The 14,642-nt window shown below is 42.3% G+C and overlaps 1 protein-coding gene across 1 annotated transcript in view; it reads right to left on the bottom strand.

The window, feature by feature from the left end:
* Window positions 1-14,642, bottom strand: part of LOC111665293 (receptor tyrosine-protein kinase erbB-4) — a 257,866-nt gene that overhangs the window by 914 nt on the left and 242,310 nt on the right. The window lies entirely within an intron of this gene.

Here is a 14,642-nt window from a genome sequence, read left to right on the forward strand (position 1 = left end):
GGGAAGCCCGCTCAGGCACTTAGGCTAACCGTCGGTTAACAGGTAGTTCTACCTGGAACCCCTCTGTGAGTTAGAAGACACACTGAGCGCGGCTCATCATTCAAAATCACATTAAGTCCACCGAGCTGAAAACATCACAGCAAAAGGAAAAAAAAAAAAAAAAGACATCAAAGGTTGTTTACTTGTGTTTAACTCTGTGTTAAATTAGTTGCACAACCTATGGCAAAGTGGTTGTTTAACAGCTGCACAGGAAACAAGGAAGTGGCTCTGATTTGATCACAATTTACTGCTTTTGAATTATTTAACAGAATTCATGATTCATGATTCACATCTCTGGAGCAGAGCAGTCATTGTTGCCGTGGTGCCGGACTGCCTCTCCCAATAGATTACCTGTCAACGCGTGCTTGTCGACAGCGTGTTTACTTGATGTTAAAGCTAATTGTCTGTAATTTTTTTGGAGTTGTCACTTGTGTCTTTGTCTGTTCAGCCACAGTGAGTGTGCACGGAGTCGGTTCTCCTGGGAAGTAAGAGTGGGAAGGGCGATGTTAGATTCAACTTTTTATTCGTCTAAATGAATAAAACTACCTAACAACATCCACCCCTTTATAAAGCTAACAAATCCAACCATCCATATAAACATGCGAATCCGTCTTCTCACCCGTCGTCTATCATCTAACCATCCATCCAGCTTTCATTCATCCATCCATCTATCCATCTAACAGGATTGTCAGGATCCACACATCCATCCTTAAATCTGTTAAGGGATTCATCCATCTCTCCATCTGTCTACGGGATGGAAGATGAACATGGAGGGATTTAAATGAAAGAGGATTTTTGCGAAATGAAAGAAAAGAAAAAAGAAACACATTTCTCCAGGATCTACATTTCACTGATGTTTACAGGAAAAAGCCAAAGTTTTCATCAACTGGACTTACAATGTAGCTGAAATCACTGTTTTGCTTTGAGACCAGAGACTAAACCATAGTAACATCGGAGTGTTTTTGTCTCGTTTCAGGCGCATGAATCATGCTGTGCTGCCATACTGACTGCCCTATGCCTCCCCATCTCTTCCGTGCCTCCTCTCCTCTCCGGTCCATCTCCCCCTGCATCCCCAGCCCTTTGCCCCTCTCCCCTCTCCTCCATCCGTGCTTAAATCTTTTGAAGTGCAGATGTGGGCTGACAGTGGTTATTCCTCATCACGCCACGACAGTTGCATGTGTCACAAGCGCTCAATACCCATCGGATAGAAGAGTATGGGGTCATTATAAATCCCAACGCCTCGGAGGGTGCAGACAGGGCCCGGCTTCCCCGGGACCTGCCAATACAGTCATGTTTCATGCTCGTCCCCCACTCAAGAGTTTGTGTGCCCATGCGTCTGCGTATCCATGGGAGGGTTCACAGGGTTACGGCCACCAATGGCACTTTTTGCCCTCTGCACAGCTGGAGGGTCAGTGTCATCATCCTCGGTACAAAGAGCACCAACGGGCCGAGGCACAGTGCACGGAGGGAGCAGCGCCTGCATGTTTCCTAGCAATGTTTTGGCTGACTGCACAGGCAAAATCACAGATAGAGAATCCTAATTGCAAGCAGTTACTGGAAGTGCTGATAAAGCAGCGGAAGAAACTTATCAGCAATATAAAAGTGCAACTGAACGGGTGAGTGCAACTCTAAAAACACTAGGCAAAATTAAAAGGATTGCAAGTACACGATGCTAATTTTGCCGGCCTGTAGAGACTGTGCAATTCCCAAGCAACCACAACAGGCTGCACCTCACAAATGAGCATTCGGTGTCTCACAGACAGGAATACGACTGTGTATGAAATACTTTCTAAGCTGATCCGCTCAGCAAAGTATTTAGCATTACAAACAGTGTTTACTTTCTCCTCTGTGCTTAAACCGGCGGACACCATTAAAATATTTACTCCTTCATGCACTGCTAGAACTAAGAATGAAGACTATTCAAGGGAAGTTTAGATTGGAAAGTCAAATTGAGCAAGTAATTAGATCAATTAAGGCCTCAGTCAGGCAGAATGTTTTCAAGGGCTACGCAGTAGATATAGTATGGGTTGTATGGGATTCATCCATATACATAATTCATATGCTGAGTGCTACATGGAAAGATAGGAAGCTATTTCAGTGGGAAATTAGTTTTATGTCTAAATTGCTCGAAAAGCACAAAGCCACATTTTCAGTGAATGAAAAACATCAGCAACCCATTTCAGGACGTCTACAGGTAACGACAACCAAAATTAACTGTTGATTCTCCCCACAGAGGATCACTTTTTCTCTTTTTTTCTCGTTTGAAAGGGACATATAAAGTAAACACACACACACACACACACACACACACACACACACACACACACACACACACACATACATAGACACAGCACATCCTCTCCCCATTAAGCTCCCACTTCCTTCCCAGTAAAAGAAACGATCCATCCACTAAGCTGTATACCCAACGGCATCACACAAGCGCATTCGATGCCCCGGATCCTAATTTGTGCACACAAAGAGACTCTACTTATGATACATGTCGACCTCGCTGAGATCTAATATCCACTCTGAGTCATCATCTGTGGAGGGAAAAACAGTGACCGCTTTCTTTCTATTTTGCTGCAGGTACACCGAAGTGCATTAAATTCCCATTTGGGGAACTTAGGTCTATGTTTTCACCCGTGGTGGTTGACTAATGGGAGAAGCAGGCCAGGATGAATCCGTCATGGTTTAGCTGCACCAATGGTGGCCATAGCTCGGCCCTGGCGAATGAAGCCACAATAGGGCCTCTTGCTTTGCTCAAAGACTGCTATTGATCTGTGAGTGGCTGGGAATCAGATGAACGTGGAGGGAATCATAAAGGTAGCACTTCATGCTCTGCCTTCGCTCCCCTGCAGAGAGAGAGACCCCTGCTAGCAGTCCAGGTTCCGGCCAGAGGAGCTTCTTCATCAAACTGCCCCAGACCTTGGAAGGCAAGTAGCCTCTTATTGTGCCCCGCTGCCAGGGTCGATCTCTAACCGGAAAATGTGGGTGGCCACGGTAGAGGAAGGGTCCTGTGGTGTTAATTGGAGCAGTTGTTTGGAAAATTCTTAATCATATTATTCCACTTGGTAGATATTGTGTAGTCGAAATTTACAGCCACTGGGGAGCTGCGAAGAAGAAATCCTGTTGCACACATTTATCTATCAAGTAAAATTAGACAATCTTGGTGAAAATTCGGTGCAGTCTTTGTGCTGTTCTAGCCGCTTTATTGCAGTGTCAGGTAATTTAAATTTTTGATGCAACCACTTGGGGGGGGGGGGGATTATGCCCACGCATAATGGCGAGTAAATGAAATCTGCAGATACTTTACAGATCTGTAATTTCTGATTAACTTCTCTGGAAAGGCTCGAAGAAGAATTATGACATTTGATATTAATTATGGACAAAATTTGAAAAAAGTATTCAACTGGTACATTTAAATGAATTCCAATTAATTGCTAATGTAACCTGGAGAGTCTTTTGGTCACTGCACAGCAGGTCGACTGAACATGCAAAAAAGGGGAAACGTGTCTAAAGGCAAACCTACAGTTCGACAAATACGGAAAGCAATGATTAACATATTTAATCAATAAGAAATTAACATTCACTTGCTTTTCTTTCAAGGTGCTGTTTTGCTCATTTTAGACGTTATTGGAAATTACGTGGAAATGATGTGGAAATTACACATTGCCCTTTTTAAGAACAGTCCAATGAATTATTATTCAGCTGTAAAGCCCTTTAATAAAACCTAAAACATCATTAAAAAAGTAGGTTTTACATTAGCAAATGCACCCACTAAATAATGTCATTAGGTGCCGAGGAGTATCAGCGCCGCCAGAGCTCGGCTCTGCGGGAACTTTTCTTTCTTCACAAGCACCAACTCACCCAATTATGCATTTTTCAAGCAGGTCGACCGAACACAAATCACAGCATGGGGAAGCAAGTGATGTTACAACAACACACCACTACTCATTAGTCAGAGCATCTCACCGCAGCCTGCTTTACCCTATTTTCTTTTTCAATTCATGTTTTAATTCATGTTTTTTCACTTTGTGCTACGTCTTGCTTGGAGCTTGTGTGCAGCCTGACCCCTTCATTAATAATGAGCGGAGATGAGGTGTGGTCCTGTCTTTCCCCTCGCTGTCGTCTGTGGGTCTGTGTGTGTGCGTGCCTGTGTGTGTGTGTGTGTGTGTGTGTGTTGCTAACTGGTTTTTTGAAGTGCAGAAATAGGTCCCGAGGATGTCAGGAAATTCAGAAAGTAGACAGAAAGCGGAGGTCTAGCATTGTTAGAAGAGCATGTAAAAGGATCGGCAGAGGGGGAAAAACACGCTGTGAGCGAGCAGAATAATCCTCACATTCCACATGTTATTACAGCTGTCCCCTTCGCCTTTATGCTAAGCAAATGTTAAGCTTCATATTTGCTGTAGGGATGTGAGTGCTATCAGTCTTCTCATCTAACTCTCGAACAAGTGCATTTCCCAAAATGTCAAACTATTGCTTTTAAAATGTAACAAGAGAATTTAAGCCGCAGCTGCTGCTAACACATCTAAGAGTGTCGAGATCCAACAATGAAAAGTCAAATCAAGCAGATCACTTCCTACTTTATCGTCTATTCAAAATCATGTGGGATAATGTGGCCGCATACATACAGTAAAAGAATATTATCACCCTAAACTCAAGCCGGTCTCTCCTCATTTCTTTGGTCCAGGCAGAGTCGGACGTGCCTTTTTGCTTGTGAGAACACAGCCAGTGAAGTGCCTGCTGAAAGCGATGCATACTGATACAAAAGCGACCTCGAGGAGTCTTATCTCTGCTGTCAGACGGCGCCATTGTCCAAGGATGTACTTCAAAGAGAGGCAGCATGGGTTGACATACTATATATATTACAACAACAAAAGGAACTATAGAGATTATGTTTCAAAATGATAATGGAAAATGTGCCAAAACAGGATAAATTAACATGGGATACTATCGACTGTTTTAGTCAATTTAAGTCTCAGAGGTTTCTGAAATGAGATCACGTCAGAGGATGAAGTGAGCCGTAGTCATGAAATTCATCATTTAGTTTGACTGATAGAAATTCAGATGGCTCTTGTTTTTCTTTTTTTTTTCTTCCGACGAATTGCACATATTCAGAGCAGGACGGACCTGTCATAATTCATAGATCACATGCAAGGACTCGCTGTCAGCAGTCAGCCTCCTCCTCTCTTCTTTCCTAATCACTTTCATTCTACCTTACCACATTTGCGGGAACAATTTTTTTTACAGGAATTAAATCAGTCAAATTTCTGCTTGGAATTACAGCAAAACCTCAGATGTTGCTAATAATCTGACCACACCAAGTTGGTTTTTTTGAAGTGCAGTATGTTAGGGTGAGGGTTGAGCTGTGTAGCGTTTGAATCCTCAGGAACCATGGATTGATGTTAGGCAGAAAAAGAGATGTCTCTGCAGAACACACTGACTGAATACTGATTATTGTTTTTTTTTGTTTTTTTCTCAGACATATTGATGCTGACAGGCGGGATAATAATCCATTTATGTGTTGAGTTAAAAAAAAACCTACGTATTTACCAGGAAGGACAAAACTAAAGTTCAGGTTGTTGCTGAGGAGGAGACATGATTTTTTAGATTTCTCTGGCGGATGTGGAGTCCGGAACAAACACACACACACACACACACACACACACACACACACACACACACACACACACACACACACACACACACAAAGACAAAGAGCTCAAAATAACAAAATACCTTTTGACTGACAGACACAAACGCACAAACCATATTTTTCCAAGGTCTAATCTGCTTTTGGAGATTGGCGACCCGCATTACTTTGACCCTATTCTCTATCATTGTACCTGCTTATTTAATAGAGGGCATTTTAGGACATTTTTCCTCACTTTTCAAAGATTGTATTTCTACTTTCAAAAACTTCTTTCATGTGAAGCTCACAGACGCTTCACTGACTAAACCCACAATGCTTTAGAGCTCAACAATAAAGTCCCGCACAACAGAACCACCCTCCTCTATACCTGCTCTCAGACGCGATATGCAATTAAATTTCAGCTCAGAACGCTGCACATTTTTTCCCAAACTTACATTTTAAGCCACATTCACACTGAAATGTACGTACTTTTTTTTTTTTTTTTCCCACATAGCTCTGAAGTCATCACATAAGTACTAACAGCAAAGAAGCTGCATGGGGTCACCCAGGAAAGCCAGGTCTGGTTCAAGTCTCTGTGAATGCTTTTCTCTATTAAACCAATCCATGATTTTTCTCAAACCATTACTGCTCTAATTGCCTAAACATAACCATTAAAAAGTTTAGCTGCTCACTGAATATTATGATCGATATCAACATTTCTTGCTACTTGCCAGATATGTTAATTAACAACATTATCATTATAGTCATAGAAGAAGATGGGGACAGCATTAGGATTCCCTCAAAAATGTATTTACCGAGGCAGGGTTTCTTATTATGAACTGAAGAAAAACTAAATAGTCAGTGTCTGTGAATCTACTGTGAATCGTCAAAGTAACCAAGTGTTAATGAGATGTAATGTCCACCACTGGCTGTAAAGCAGTAAATTCAATTCACAGGCAAAAAGAATACTGTAGTATTAGATGATATTATACATATTATGTGCAGTTATTCTTATTGTGCTCACCCCTAAATGTTATCCTCATATTAACTGAACTCATGTTGTGAGGCTGCACCTACAAAGACAACAAAACAGGATGCACAAATACGCCCACCGCCACCCACCTACACCAGCACAGTGAATCAAATAAAAAAAAAAAAAAAGAAAGAAAGAAAGAAATCAGCTCCTCGACACGAACACGCCGAGACACCAAAGCACTTTCTCTTTCAGGGATTAAACTCGATCCAAAACCACGCTGACAATGACTGTCATCTTCTGTTGAATTAATGTGTGATTTAAAATGACCTCCACCCTTTTCTGCCTGGTGACCCCCTGAGATAGAAACACCATACCTCCATCTCTTCTGTAAAACTACTAAAGACTTCATTGTGTTTCCATGACAATCAGTGAACAGGGACTGTATGTAATTTTGTATCCAGTCCATCTCTTTTGTGTAATTACGTTCTTTACAAAAGGATGTTAATGGGACTTGTAATTGCACGTTTAGCCGTTATTATAACAAAGCGGCTTTCATTGTGTATTCATCTGTGTAGTGCTATGCAATTAAGTACATTAAAAGAAAAAAAAGCGCTGCGTTAATGATCCCAATGCATTTCTTTACAGGAAAAATAACATAAGCCAGGTTTGACCAAAATTTAAAATGAGCAAATTGGCCAAAATCAGATAAAAGTGGACTGATAGAGATTGTAAAATATGTATTTGTATGATAATGATAGTATTTGTATGGAGGCCCAAAGTGTCCGATATTAGGGTAAGGGTATTAATAGGACATTAAATAAATAAATAATTAAAATGCTACTCATTATGCCTCCTTTTTTTCAAGTCTGTCCTATTAGATTTCACAAATTGCTGGGAAATTTATGCATTTTACAAAATCTATTCATAAGATTCATTTTGTATATATCTAAGACTGACCACTTGGAGTTCCTTATTTTGCAAACGGTCTTTTCTCGACAACTTCATCAGTACCGGTTGTAAAACAACTTTCAACCTTAACTTTCGTTCCTTTGCAAGAAAAACTGCAGATTTTCACTTACACGCTGATTTCAAGTACCAGGAGTTTGCAACTCGCTCGGCTACTCATTTATTTTTTTAACCCCAAAGGAGTCTTTCAGACAGAAACGCAGGTACCGCTGTGTCTTTTTGTTTCTGTCTTTCTGATGGGCCTCCCTCTTCGTGATTGCACTCAGTAATGGCTGGTTAGTGTCCAGAGTTGAGGCCCGTGGTGAGTCGGTGATTATCGCATCTCACACTGTGTCTGCTGATAGCGGGAGAACACCACCCACCACCACCACCACCACCACCACAAATCTCTGTTACTTTGCTCGTCCTCAGCCCACCACCGAGGGCTACATGCCCCGCTGTAATCCTGTCCGCGGCTCCACACTGATTATCCCACGCTGAGACATCTGCGGTGGGGCAACCGTGCCGCTGGCTGCGGCCTCGCCGCTGGGCGAAGAGGACAGTGCAAAGAATAGCTCTACTTGGTTACGTCTTTGTGCTCACGTTGAGTGTTTTGAAGCGGGGTTGTGCCTCCGAAGCTCTGTCCCTGATTACTCTCCAATCTGGTTTCCATGTTGGGAAAGTTGTTTGGTTTGTTTGCAGACACAGGATGAGGACGATACAAAAATATGGTCTTCAATGGAAAATTGCAGCCTTAAAACTCTTGCCATGTTCGTCCAGATTCAAGCTTTTGTCTCCTCAGCAGGATCCCGTTTAAGGCAATTCAAAGCATAAACGTCTTTATACAGTAAAATTCTGTCGACAATACTTAATCTGATAATAACTTCAAATTCTGATGCCTCTCCCAACAGTTCACAGCCCCATGTGAGAAACGAGTAACTGAATTATTGAATTGCTCTTATTAATAGCAGAATGGTGCTAGCTTTGCTTTGTTCTGTCATGTTTACTTTGGGCTTTCATAGTGCTCATCTTCCTACCCTCTTTTTGAGAGCTAATAGATTTAAGATATAAATGGGGTGTTCTTAAATCTTTTTTAACTCAGTGTCTCAGGGGCTGTATACTCAACATTGTACCGACAATCATACAGTAAATTTAACTTTATAAAAGCTGTGAACCCGCAGTGAAGCTAAAAAGTTGCCTTAACTGTCGAGCCAACTTATACCTTCTTTTCTTGCATCCTCCAGATCAGCCTGGACAACAGCCTCCTCCTCCATCCACCATCAACATCCATAAGTCACCTTTACATGGTGAAAGGATGAGCCTTGTGATTCTATATATAAGTCGATGCCATCATACTGCTGTAAAAACTCACTGGTGTTTTAAATGTGTATTATTCTGCAACTGAAAATAGTCCCCAACGTTGCCTGGTAACACATTTGCTGAGAACGATTTTTAAAGGAAATTACTTAGCCTTTTATAAAAATGAAACTATTTAAAAATGATATCTTTAATAAGGATGAATGATCCCTGCTTGTCAAATGTCAAACTTGTTAGTTAGCATGAACTAAAATCTGCACATTTTTACACAGTCCACGCTGTTTAAAGATGCAAAAAGCAACCTCACACTTTGGCAAAAGAATAACTTTCTTTGGACCGTGTGCTCACTCGTCTGTTGAGGAGGGAGATATTTTTATTTTGCCCTTCTTCCCGCAGGCTATAAAGTGTAAATACCAGAATTTCAATTGGGCAAAGAGCATAAATCTACAACCTATGGCTGACAAAATGCTGTTTTTTAATAAAACTCTTATCTTGTGCAGCTGTAGAAAAAGACAAAAAAAAAAACAAATAAAGTGAGTTAAATCAGTCAGTCAGAGCCGTAGGCAGTGGGCTTCTCCCTGTGGCTGTGACACCAGTATTAGGCAGACAGAGTGGAGGCTTGCCGCCCCACTGGGCCCATATGACAGGGCTCTAACTCCTCCATCCCATTCCAGGCAGGCCCTACTGTTAGGCAGTCTAATTGAATCCCAGCACAGAGAGCACAGGGCCCTATACATTAGAGTTTTGTCAGCAGGGCCCGGGATAGTGTCTGAGCTGCTTCACTGCTTCATAATAGGGCTGTAACCTATACCAGCCACATGCAGTATAGATGTGTGTGCATGCATGTGTGGAAATGCACACAAGCGAGAGAGAGAGAGAGACTTATAAAGACCCACACATGCAGAACAGTGAAAAAGATGCTTACACATGGACACATGGACACACACACACACACACACACACACACACACACACACACACTATTCCCCCTCCCCTTTTATTCCATCTTCATTGCTTATTTTTTTCTCTGCATCCACTGTATTCCATCTCGTCTCTATTTCACCTCATTGCTCCCTCTCCCTGCATGCACCCGCACACACACACACACACACACACACACACACACACACACACACACACGCAGAACAAGGCAACATTTTGATTCTGCTGAAAGGGTTACGTCTTATTCCTTTCCTCTATAACACTTTACAAAGGCAGGTCCAATCATTGTTGCTTTGGCGCAGACGCCCGCGGGTGATTTCACTTCAAAACCTGTGGAAGCGGCATTTTCCAGACTCGCACCGTGGGGTCTGAAGGGTGTTTTAGAGTGCGGAGGCATGTGTTTAAATTAGACATGGCTTTTAATTATTTTGTCGCAGTGTAATTTCCTAGCTGTGGGCAGTCATTTCCTTGCTGAGGTTTGCATTTCCATAATTCCCCAGCATCACCAAAACGGCACAGTTTCAAAGTCTTCTGCCGATTTGCTGCATATATTAATTGATACTGAAATGTCAGCTTTAAAAGGTCTCACCTGTGTTGCCTAGTGACGTACAGCGCAGTCACCTTTTCCAATTGGAAAAAAAACAACAACACTTCAAATCCAAATAACGTCGAAACGAAAGCATAAACAGCCGATAAACATAAAAGCAGATGGCTGCGGGCGGAAACAGTTGGATTCGACGAAATGTTACCAAGATTGGTGAACCATCAAAATGGAAAGAGGTCACCCAGTGGTTGTATTATGCGCTACTCTCGTTAAGGAGGTGTAGCCTAGAGGTATTTCCTACCTCCTGTCCTCAGGGGGCTAAAAAGAAGCATGTGTTCATTGTAGGAGTCTGAATAGAGAAGGTGGAAGCCCTGGGGTCCTCCTTAATCCTCCCCCATTGATTTCAGATGCTCCTCTACTTATCTCTCCTCCTCAGTTAAGGAAAACTCATTATTAGCCATGCTCACCAGCAATGACTCCAAATTAAGGCAGCTTTAAAATACAATGGAAGCGGGTCAGAAAAAGTCGATGGTGCTCGATGACTTTCTCAACAGAAGGTTGATGGCTTACAACCGGTCGACGGCGACTGGAATTGGAAAAATCTTGACATAACATAAGGGCTACTAAAGGTTTGGAGCATGAACAACTTAAGGTACTTAAAGTTTCTGGCTGGTTAAATCAAGCGCCAGCTCCAGGCGGCTCAGATATAGGGCATCCATTTTCAGAGTCATATATTTTTTGGCACGGTTTAAGCCTTTACCTCATCATTTTCTGTGAATCACAAGCCTGACCAAGCGTGCCGGCAGTAAACTACAGCTTTAAAACGGGAGGAGACAGAGCCAGTGAGATGATGGCTAATGGAGCTTATACATAGATGGAGGACAAAACTGACAAACCGACTCTTTCAGCTGCAAGACATCTTTTGAAAAAGCAAATGTGAGGAAACAGTGAAATGAACAGTGCTCATTTCACCTCTGGATTCAATGGACTCACTTATTGATACAGTAACAGCGCTGGTGGAGCCACAATGTTGAATGTCTTATATTATGTATTAGCAAAACATACAAGTTATTAAGTATAGTATAGACTTTTTTGTGCTCCTCAATCTGTGTCGAGATTCCAATTCATTTCTTTTATTTTTAAGAGTGAGACGAAAGCAGACTTAAACACAGTCAGCGTGAACAAGTTTCTACTCTCTCACCATTCTGCTGACAAAAGGGAATATTTGCTAATGCCCCCCCCCCCTACAGTCTTCAAATCTATTGTAGAATGTAATCTAGGGGTGTGTGTTGAAACAGATCAATTTAGCTGAGAGATTTCACCTTCTGATTGGATCCAACAGACTGTGTGGAGCTGCATTTTAATGCGGGTCCGTTCTGACTGCTGTCGGCTGTGCTTGCTGCGGTGGCTTGGTTCATGAGCAGATGGTAATCATCCAAATAATGGATTTCCTAAGGCAAAGAGAGACTTCAAGAGATCTGAATGTTGTAAGTCTATCTGGAGTCCACCTTTTTTTTTCCGCATGATAGTCGCTCTGTATTCACTATCTTATCAGACGCCACAGTTTACAAAGATTTACAAGATGGGAGGGCTTGAAGGAGTGATAAAAAGAAAGGGAGGGGGGGTGAAATTGCATCAGTGCAGCAGCACCAGTAAAAGGATATGTGAGAAAAAACAATAATTTAATAGAATCAAGTGTCTGCTTACTTAAAGGGGCAATCTAAACAAAAATCCTTGCTCTCTGTGTTGATCAATATCAATATTCCTGAAATGAAATAAATCTTCCTAAGTATCAGTAGCCACATTCGATCAGTGATAATGTAGTTGCTTATTATTTTTTGTTGATCGGCTGGCTAATTATTGCAGCTCTTGTCAGCTCTATTCCAACACTCACTCATTATCAGAGCTGCCTGATTAACTTTGTGGAAACGTTGTAGCGCTAGTGGCGTGTATGGAAGCTCAATTCTAGCAAGATTAGAAAAAAAAAAGAAACCCAGCAGACTGTCAGGAACAAAGAGAAATGTTACGAACCACTAAAGTAAAAATGTATTACATTTAAATTATGAGACTTTAAGTAATAAGACTAAAGGTCATGGCATGAAGGAATATATCAAATTTCACAGCAATGCAGTGAATCCAGTCGCTCCAGAGATTTCACTCTAAATCTGTGTAAAACTTCATGACATTCTATCTTATATTGTTGATATTTAATCTGGATCAAAGTTGTGCAAAAAGGGAAATGTTGGCCATGAAAAAAATAAAAAATATTATGAGATAGTAAGTCATTTTTTTTTTCTGTACTGTATTGTCTGCCTTCCCCATTGTGTCTCCCCTCCAAGGCCACCAGCCTCCCTCTAACAGCCACAATCAAGCTCACTAATAGAAGTGCCAACCGGGAATGGTGCAGACCCCCAAAATGCCCCGAAGATAAGTGAAAGGAGGCGAGGATGAAGACAGAGAAAGTTTAGAGAGAGAGAGAGACAGAGAGAGAGAGAGAGAGAGAGAGAGGCTCAACTGGTCTCTGCGGGCTCCCACTGCAGGATATGAGGAAGGTGAAGAGCTGCGTTCTGATCATATTTAATTCCTGTTTTTATTGGCGCGGCCACCGAGGGAAGCCTTTGTTACACACGGGCGAAGAATCATCACACGGGGAGAGGAAGGCTGTACACACAACAGACAGGGACGGTAAATGAGAAATACTACAAGACAGGCCGATCTGCAACCCCTCGCTCCTCATCTCCACCTCCCTCACTTCGCCTGTTCACTCCTCCCTACAAGGCCAGTGGAATGAGAAAACGAACCAATCTTAACACGTTCGCGTTGCGGTGGGGGAGGCGAAACAACAGAGATGCCTCGAAATATAATAGAAACGTCGTAAAATATTTCTGTTGGTTCAATTGTTGAGGCTGTAGGAATATACTGAATTTAAGTCCTAAATCGCAATTGGAGGACTCCCCCCTGCATTTATCTAACAGCTGATGCCATGTGCACGGTCTTATGTGTGTGAATTCTGTATGGAAATCAATTTGTAGAGATCTACTGCTAAGTTTTCTCGCAATACATAATCTATCACAGTCGATATCAGTTCTTAGAGGCTGACGATGTTCAGTGTGATGACTTATCTCTCCCAGGTATGTTTCACGACTCTGCAAATTGATTTTTAACACCGCAGAGACATGCAAACCAGTGGCTGCCTGGAAGGAAGGATAATAAGAAATACACATTTCTAAAATGCCGTGGAAGTGGATTATTAGCAGTAAAAAGCATCTGATCTGCAGTTAAAGTGTTGTAAAAAATGTTGACATACTGTTTTCCCATCCTCAGTATCTTTAATGTTGTTTAAGTCATCTTTATTCCACCCTCAGCTTGCTCCAGATCTGCACTGAAGCTTTGTTTACAACATTTAGTCATGGCTTCATCATTATACGCATTTTCCCAAAATGCAGCCAAACATATCTGCTATCTTTGGAAGCTTTGGGAGCTCCAAAACTACTGTTTGTTAAGGGGAAAGAAAAGAGAAAAAAAGCATCTGTAATTGTTGGTGAGGGTTTGAGCTTCACCACTGTTCCTCTTACATAATGAAGTTTCTCTGTCTTTACATGGCTGACGACGTCTGACTTTCTCTCTTGCAGCGTTACTGTACGCTGCGGTAAATAAAACTGACGGATTACACCGACGGAAACCGAACAGCATGGTGTTCCAGTTATTTCGTCAACCCCCTGAACACACACACACACACACACACACACACACACACACACACACACACACACACAGTAAACATTATACCTTCCTCTCCTTTCCCACACACTCACCTCTCCCTCCTCACCAGTCTGATCACGACTCACCCCCCCCCCTCACCCCTACCACCCTCCCTCTCATCTCGCCTTGGGCTCACATTGTGTATTCATTACCATTAAAGAGTCCCGGGCTTGTCTTGCCATTAGGCCGCATTACTCCGCTCTGCGCTTTCTGACATTGGTCACGCTCTGATCGGTAATCTGGTCGGAAATGATGCAGGATTTCCTCGCGGGGGCTCTCCTCAAGTTGGAGAGAGGTAAAATCAGACGTACACTCACACCAGCCACACACAGATTACATTCTGGTGGATGTCTATGCTTCCTAGAGATGTGTCCGGAACCGAAGGCCGCTGCTTCTGATGACTTTCCCACCGTGGCTGAGACCAATCGGAGCAGACTAGATTTGCTCCCAATTCTGGGGCTTGTGGTGGTGGTGGTGGTGGTGGT

The sequence above is a fragment of the Seriola lalandi genome, unplaced genomic scaffold (assembly GCF_002814215.2).
Source record: "Seriola lalandi dorsalis isolate HSWRI2012SDOR001 ecotype SW California unplaced genomic scaffold, Sedor1 jcf7180002054630, whole genome shotgun sequence".
NCBI classification, from domain to species: Eukaryota; Metazoa; Chordata; class Actinopteri; order Carangiformes; family Carangidae; genus Seriola; species Seriola lalandi.